The following is an 8,731-nucleotide window of genomic DNA, read 5'->3' on the forward strand; positions in this document are numbered from 1 at the left end:
ACCAGTTCGGTAATTCCATGCCCAAGTCAGTGCAAGTGACCAAGAGCGCACAACTTCTGTCAGAAGGAGGCCTAGTACCAACAGCAATCTATACTGCAGATAAGACTCTGCTGCCTGGGTATACTCCAAGAGGTATTTCACCACAAAGGCCAATAGGGAGAAATATACATAGCTGTCAACATCCCCACAGCAACCATACCCAATGTCACAGTGCTATGTTAGGATAGAAAGAGTAGTCTGCTTCACACCACAGTCATCAGGGTTCAAGCAATGAAAAAAATCTTTCCTGGAAGACCAAATGTTACAGATACCCAGCCCACTATAACTGACCCAGGATATTGTACAGGCAAGATTAGAAACTTTTTCCTTAAGGACACCATCATGACCATTACTCTTTCTAATGTAACATAGACCTGTCTATGAGCTGAAATTCATTCTAAATACATGTTTATTCAAAAGTATATATTTGACCTAATTCCAGTATCTCCACACATGGATACATTTCTTTAAATAAAATTAAGACCCTTCTTTTTATCCTTTCAAACATACTTATTTGATAAAAAGGAACAGTGTGCCTACAGTAAGTAGTACTATAGTAGTAAATACCACATGCCTTGATATGTAAAATATCCTTCCACTTGATCTCTACTCCTGAAGTTGTAAACTGATGTCTTATGATCCTATTTCTGAAATGGTATAAAAACCTTGGCCTTCCTAAAATAAAATATGCATTTGGTTCATTCACCTGGCGTCCTCCGTGTCCTGACTTTCAGCTGCAGTAACCCAGGTCCAACAGTATCCTATCAAACATGTTTATTTGATAAAATACCCTTTTTGCACAACACCTTGTCAAAAATATGTGTTCAATTAATAAATTAAATTTCAAAAAAAAGAAGAGCGAGAAGTGCATTTGCAAAACATTCCTGAAAATAAACATCAGCAGTTTAATAGTACAGAAGCGGTAATCAAAGCAGACCAAAACAACTCTAGAGACCCTCCCTCAGGCCCTCCCTACAACCACTCCCTCCCAAGAACAAAAACATGTTACATCAGGTAGCATATGTCTAACACCACCTGCAGGGAGGGAACCACCAGCCCCCAAGAACCACTAAGGACCACCTCCAGCTCTGAGGTCCTGCAATGCTGGGGCACACACTCACACAGGCACATTCAACAACAGTATTAAATACCAAGAGGTGGAGATAATGTGTTTTTATTGAAAATGAAAGAAAAAATATATAAAGATACCATCTTCAAAGACCATCTCACAAACACTGTACGACAGCAAGAGCATACAGAGTTCAGTTACAGAGGGCTAGCATCTAACAGGTCATCTGGTCTCTGGCTATTGTCATAACTACACACATTGGAAATACAAAACAGAAGCAATATGTTTCCAGAGTCCAAAGCAGTCCGTCAGGAAGATGCCACTCAGGTCCTGAAGCTGTAGTGATTCTCCACCGGAGTAGAAGCTCTAGGAATAAAGACGTTGCTGCTAAGGAAAGAGAATTAAAACACAAAATATCCTAAAAAGTCCCTAAAGAGGCACTCTGTTTATAATTACTGGTGCTGTTGATACATGAAGCTATGTGGAAGCTATGTCTGTTCATGATGGAATATAAAATTCTAGGCCTTGAAGAAAAAGGGCTGGCATTCTTTGGAGTCTTTTCAAGTCCTTGTAGCTAATACTAAGGTTGAGGTTGGCAAAAATGAAGCAAAACATACCACAGCAAAAGAAAGCCAAACCAATCCCCCAACCTAAGGAAGAAAAAGAGTAAACTCAAAGCCCACCCACCCATCTACCTTGTTTTCTTACAGCAAAGGTTAACACAGGTATAAGCCAGCACTGAACCACAGACAGAAACAGAGGTACAATTATCTTCAAGTATCTAATGCTGATCTTCAGAAGCCAGACTCTGAGCTAATTTGTATTTTTCTGTTTTCCCAAAAGTAGCTTAATATCACATGTCTCCTAGGCCCTAGGATATTCTCATTAATGAGACTTATGTCATACTCTATAACTCGATCTATAGAGGAGTTCTGATTCTGAGAACTACTATATTCTCTCTGCCCTCCCTCCAATTTTTATTTTTAGGTTTAAATGCAATGATTGGTTCCCCATTGCACACATGCATGGGTTGCTGGTTTACTACCAAGAAGATTAGCTTCTTTTCCAGTATGCATCCAAAATATGGACCTGAGTCACAGAGCCCTTCCTCCTCCCCTGAAGCACTCAGGAGATGGCACCAGATGAAGCCCTTTCTCACACACCAAGGAACTGTGGACCAGTCTCCAGGAAAGGCTTGCAAGGACAGCAGGCTGTTGTTTGGGCTTCTTCCTTCCCATCCCTTTACAGTGCCCCTTTCAGCACTGAGTAAGAGCACCAGCCTCTCCCAGAGGGGAGGGGCAGGGAAGGCAAAGGACAGAACCAATATTAACACTATGTAAAACTTTAAAGGGAGGGAAAGAGGAAACAGTAGATTAAAGAACTTCCAACTCAGGGTTTTAACAAAAGTAATGACAGTGGATATGACTTTGTATGGGAGAAGAAAAACAGGTTTTTATTGAAATATCCAAACAGAATTCAGTTTAAAAAAAGTTACACATTTATCACTTAAGTCTAAACAAACTGGGAGAAAACTCCAGGTTATCAGCATAGCTGTCTGGCTGTGGAAAGCGATTCCCAGTGAATAAACATTATCATACCTGAACTCTTGGTGAGAGATTCTGCCCAGCTTGACTCTCTCATTCTGAGCACAGAATACAGCCATCCTGAAAATTCTCAAGAACAGCTTCTGTCACTGGTTCCACTACAGAGGCTCCCCCTGACAGCACCAAGCAAGCTGCAGATGGAGAGAAGGATGGAGGGTGAGAACTTACCTACTCAAACGTTTTTTCACTGTCTTTAGCCCCAGGGCCTTGGGGCAGTTCACATTCACCAAGAGACAGTGCTGCTGGAGGCAGCTTTCTCTTGTGGCTGGATCTAAGGCAGATGCCAACTGTACAGAGACATCTAGGAAAGGCCTGGATTTTTCAGAACTATCTGAGTCTAAAAGGACCCCAAAATGTCTCTGTTAGTTTTATAAGTTTTGACTCTTCATCTCTAACTGGACAGATTCTGGTACTCTGTTCACTGTGATTATGTAAACTGTACATGGGTCACTGACTCCCTGGCATTGCCCGACCCTTGGATCATCCCACCATCAGATGGCCAGTGAATTTAAACACACACACACACATACACACACACACACACACACACACACACACACACACAAGCACAGGCTTGGTTGTGCTTTATTTGGTCTGTTTGGCTAACAGGTCACAAGGACACCTACGAGGAAACAAGAAATAACTTGGAAAGCTTGTAATCTGGGGAAGGTGTTCTTATGTAAGAACAGGGCAAGCCAGTTTGAAATCATGCCAGCTTAGAAAATCTGCAAAAATTTAAAATGAATGTTCCTAAAAGGATCCAAGTTTGCTCACAGGAAATTTGCTCACTGTTGGTACTAATCTCAAACTGGCCTAATTCTTTTATTTCCAGTCAAAAAGAAAAGAGGTCTCAAAAAGACAGCTGCAGCAATAATTTTTGAATTATTATTATAATAGATGTGTGCATTGCTTTTCCAGTTGTTTCATGATTGAACCGCTGAGGCTCAAGGGAGTGACCTTAAAAGCCACCAAGCTGAACATGCATAAGTAGCATTTTTTTCAAGGAAAAAAATTAACAATCCCAAAAACCTATGGAATTTTTTTTGAGGAGAGTGGAATCAAGAAAGCCTGTCTCCATGCCATGCTATCCAGATGAAAGAATTTGATTACAGATCAGAGCAGCCACCAGCTCTGTAATGAAACAAGGACAGAAGCTCTTCTTGGAAAAGATGGCTCTAAGAAAATGTTTGACATTTTTATCAGTAATAACATAAAATAGTATCTCAGTTACAAGGTTTCATTTACATAAAAATTATACAAAATTGTGTTAGTTGGTCAATTAATATAAAACCCCAGAAATATCAGAAAAATAGTGTTCTCTGCCTCAGCAAAAGAGATCAAAACTTTTTAAAAGGCATCAAACGTTGGGGAGGGAGGGAAACATAAAAGAAAGAAAAGAAAAATCAAAACTATAAATTAGTTCTACCTAGTCACCATGCATCTTAAACATATACTTACTCAAACCATGAGCCTCCAGCTTACCCACACATGGAAAATGCACAGCATAATCAGTACTACTGCTCTGATACCTCAAGGCAAATATGTAGAGAATAGATTTAATAAAAAAAAACTCAATGTAAGGCAACACAGAAGGTGTAAAAAACAGATGCCCAGATCAACTCAAAATGGATCATGGACCTCAACATCAGACCTGAATCTTTGAAACTACTGAAGGACAGAGTAGGAAAGAAGCTAGAACGTATAGTCATAGGAAGGAACTTCCTGAATATAGACCCAGGGGCACAACAGATAGGGGAGAGACTCAACAAATGGGACTACCACAAAATAAAAAGTTTCTGCACAGCTAAAGACATAGCCACCAAACTAGAAAGACAGCCAAACATATGGGAAAGGATCTTCACCAGCACAGCAACAGACAAAGCCCTAATATTTGTCATCTACAGAGAACTCAAAAAACTAACCCCCTCCAAACCCAGTAAACCAATTATTAAATGGGCAAAGAGCTAAAGAGAGACTTCTCAGGAGAAGAGATAAAAATGGCAAAGAAACATATGAGGAAATGTTCAACATCCCTGGAAGTAAAGAAAATGCAAATAAAAACAACCCTGAGATACCACCTCACTCCAGTTAGAATGGCCTATACTCTGAACTCAGCCAACCACAAATGCTTGAGGGGAAGCGGAGAAAGAGGAACCCTTCTCCACTGTGGGTGGGAGTGAAAATTAGTACAACCACTTTGGAGAACAGTATGGAGGTTCTTCAAAACTCAACATAGACCTACCCTATGACCAGCCATACCACTCCTAGGCACCTGAACAACAGGTCTCAGGGTATCAAAAGGACATCTGCACATCCATGTTTATCACTGCACAATTCACAATAGCCAAAATATGGAAACAACCCAGATGCCCCTCTACAGATGAATGGATTAAAAAAGTGTGTTACCTATACACAATGGAATACTACATAGCGATTAGAAATGATAAAATATTGTTATTCGCAGGGAAATGATCAGAACTGGGACAAATAATGTTTAGCAAGACAAACCTAGAACACAGGGCTGGGGATATGGCCTAGTGGCAAGAGCGCTTGCCTTGTATACTTGAAGCCCTGGGTTCAATTCCCCAGCACCACATATACAGAAAATGGCCAGAAGTGGCACTGTGACTCAAGTGGCAGAGTGCTAGGCTTGAGCAAAGAGAAGCCAGGGACAGTGCTCAGGCCCTGAGTCCAAGGCCCAGGACTGGCAAAAAAAAAAAAAAAAAAAAAAAAGTCTTACAAACCTAGAACACAGAGAACAAAGGGGTATGGTCTCCTTGATATATGACTGTTAATGTGGTTGGTGGGGGGGGACAGGTCTGTGAAACAAAAAAATCTTGTCAAATGGTATTTCCACAGGTTTGGGTCAGCGACCTTACATTACGTATCTAAAACGAAACAACTACTAAACATAAACAGGTGTAAAATAGACCTCTCAGTGGATCACAATAGCTCAACAGCTATGTATGTATGATCATATAAGACAGGATAAGCAAATTCTATTATTGATGCTATATTTAAAGTTCTAGGTGAATTTCCTTTGTCGTACACCATGTGGCTACTGTATATGGTTTTTGGTACACTGGGTATTGTATATATGCCTACCTGATCTAGGGAAGGGAAAGAAAAATGAAGGTGTAAGATATCACAAGAAATGTACTCACTGCCCTATTATGTAGCTGTACCCCTTTTGCACAACAACTTCTCAACAAAATTTAATTAATTAAAAAAAAAAACAGATGCCCAGAAAACTGTCAAAGACTCCCTTACCTACTCTGCTTCTGTTAGACTAGGAAAATACCAAGATTAATACCCCAACACTTGCCATTGCTTACCCTGTACACCAAAGCTTGAAATGGACTCCAAGTCAAACTCTGAAAACCTTGACAATCCTCTAGCTCCTTGAGGGTTCATTTGCCAACTGTTAATCATGATACTTTGCTTCCAGGCATTTGGTATGTTACCATGCTGGTTCACAGTGCATACAAAGTAAGACTATGTTCACAATACTGCCATGACACATCTGCCCAGATCAAGATTGTTATTTCACATCAACATATAACCAAGAAGCACAGTCCTGTGCAGAACCAGGATCAGTTCAGTTTCACTCCCACCCTAGGAATGCAAATTAGCTCTTTCTTCTCTCCCAGTACAACCCATCATCATTTCAGTGCTTGGGAAGCCACCATTACTCCCAAATCCACTGACCCATTCCAACAGAGAAGGAGGTATCTCTAAAGCTGCTAACTACCCCAAGTTGAGCATAACCCCAGTAACTGCACAAGAGAGTTAAGAGCTGAACAGGGCTGGGCTCCTGGAGACCATCAGAAAGATGGTTAGAACTTACTGGTCCACTGAAGCCCACCAGCTACGAGATCATCAGGCACATGAAGGACAGGATGAGCCTGGTGAGGCAGAAGATACACTCAAACCTTCTCAGGGAGGTAGCATCTGGTCCAACTTCATTCAGCTCTTCTTGCCGCAGTCTCCTAGTCTTAACAAAGCATATCTCTTCCTGTTACACATCTCCTCAGAGAAAAAGACACACCCTAGCTTCCCTCCCATAGTTTCTTTGTCTGAAGGCTCTGAAATAGCACATACAAGTCTCTCCTTTAAAATTATACACATAGTATTTACCTTCTAGAGAAAAATCCCTTTCTGTGTATGTGCATATTTATTCCAGATAGGGAGCATTCCAAGGTACAGAAAATGATGAGAACAAGAGCCCTTCCTTCCATCCCCAAAAGGCCTACCCCTGAATAAAGTCTAGGGATAACTTCCTTTGTCAGGGCCCCCGCCCTTTCTGAAGGATGCTGTGGTAAAAAGCAAAGTAGCAAACTAGATTTTAATCATACAATCAGCTACCACAAAAATGTATTCTGTCACAAGGCAGCCACAAAATCTCCCTTCAGACTCAGGAAGAGAAGCAGGGCTGAGAGAGAGAGAGAGAGAGAGAGAGAGAGAGAGAGAGAGAGAGAGAGAGAGAGAGCCCATGCTTAAAATAGTATGATAGTGAAATAGGAAATAAAGCAGAAGAGCAAAGGGGAAGCCACCCCTAGGAGACCGCCCCACCCAGGACAGCTGCAGAATTCACACCCTCCTGTCTTAGGCCTAGCATCCGGTATGTGGAAAACAGGATGAACCAGAGATGCCTACCTTCTGCAGTTCACATCAGAAGACTCATACTTGGGCAAAGGACACACATCTTCCATTAAGAGCTCCCTGTTCTTGTGGGCTACGTGGGACAGAGGAGAAAGCCATGAAAATGTTATACAGGAAAAGAGGCCAGCATTGTCCACTGGGTGTTGGTTTCTGTAAAGAGAAACCAAGTCACAAAACTTCAACATACACCCAGAAGACAATATTTAAAATACACTTCAGTAAACAGTTCTGTTGATTAAAAGTACATCTCCCCAACTGCCTCATCTCAGTCCAAATTTTCAAAAATGCTTTTGGTGCTTTGCCGATGACTCATGAACCTTCAGAGCTTCTTACTTGGAAGTGGTCCGGATGGGCTTCAAAGCACTTAAGCCATGATGGTACTTCCCCTTGGGATGTTCATCATCCAGAATTCTGAGCTGGGAATGTATAGACACATCCAGGGAAAGGCCCTCAGCTCAGGCTGCTGTTTTCCAAGGCATCCTGGTAATTCATCTGCTCGACCGAAAGGGAACGAGACATGAGCACTTAACAAATATTACATACACAGAAGAGGCAAGTCCAAGTGCCAACTGCTCAACCACACATTACCTCACCCAAACTGAGAAATCCCAACAGTCAGGAGACCATTAGGTTCACTCTTGGTGTTGTATAATGTAATGTTTGTTTGCTTGCTTTTGCCAGTCCTGCGGCTTGAACTCTGGGCAGGGGTGCTGTTGCTGAGCTCCTTTTGCTCAAGGCAAGAATTTGAGCCATAGCACACTTCTGGCTTTTTGGTGGTTAACTGGAAACCAGACTGGCTTTGAACCACAATCTTCACATCTCAGCCTGTCTAATAGCTAGAATTACAGGCCTGAGCCACTGGTGCTCAGCCAAGTCTCTATTTTTATAGACTATTGTCTTTCCACAACAACCATACAGGTAGAAAGTGTGCACATGGTCCCAGGCTTGCCGGCTGCACCCATCAAACAAAAGCTTTGGTTCACAGCAGTTATGCAACTTCAGAAACACCTGGGTGGACCTGAGAGTACACTGCTCTGTGTTGACACTCATTCCTTCCATTACAAACAAGGTAGGTTTCAAGAGGAAAAAGCAGTGACCCAATGCTAAGAAAAGAATTCCTTCTTATATAAATTCTCATGTATAAGTGGACATAATTTAATTGCTAGGGATTACGGTACAAAATAGTGAAGTAGAGAGACTGCTGAAACCAGAATTCAACATAGCTACTTCTTACCTTTAATCTGCTCATAATCACAGAAAAAAAGAAAAAAACAAAGTATTGGATCCATTAAGAAAGATATACAAAAAAAGTACAAGACACTTACTAGATCTTAGTTGATACTGGTACTCTACAGAG

At 41.4% G+C, this 8,731-nt stretch overlaps 1 pseudogene; it reads right to left on the reverse strand.

The window, feature by feature from the left end:
• Positions 1 to 1,591: 1,591 nt before the first annotated feature.
• On the reverse strand, positions 1,592 to 7,853 carry LOC125366890 (annotated as a pseudogene).
• Positions 7,854 to 8,731: the final 878 nt, after the last annotated feature.

This window comes from Perognathus longimembris, chromosome 18 (genome assembly GCF_023159225.1).
Source record: "Perognathus longimembris pacificus isolate PPM17 chromosome 18, ASM2315922v1, whole genome shotgun sequence".
NCBI classification, from domain to species: domain Eukaryota; kingdom Metazoa; phylum Chordata; class Mammalia; order Rodentia; family Heteromyidae; genus Perognathus; species Perognathus longimembris.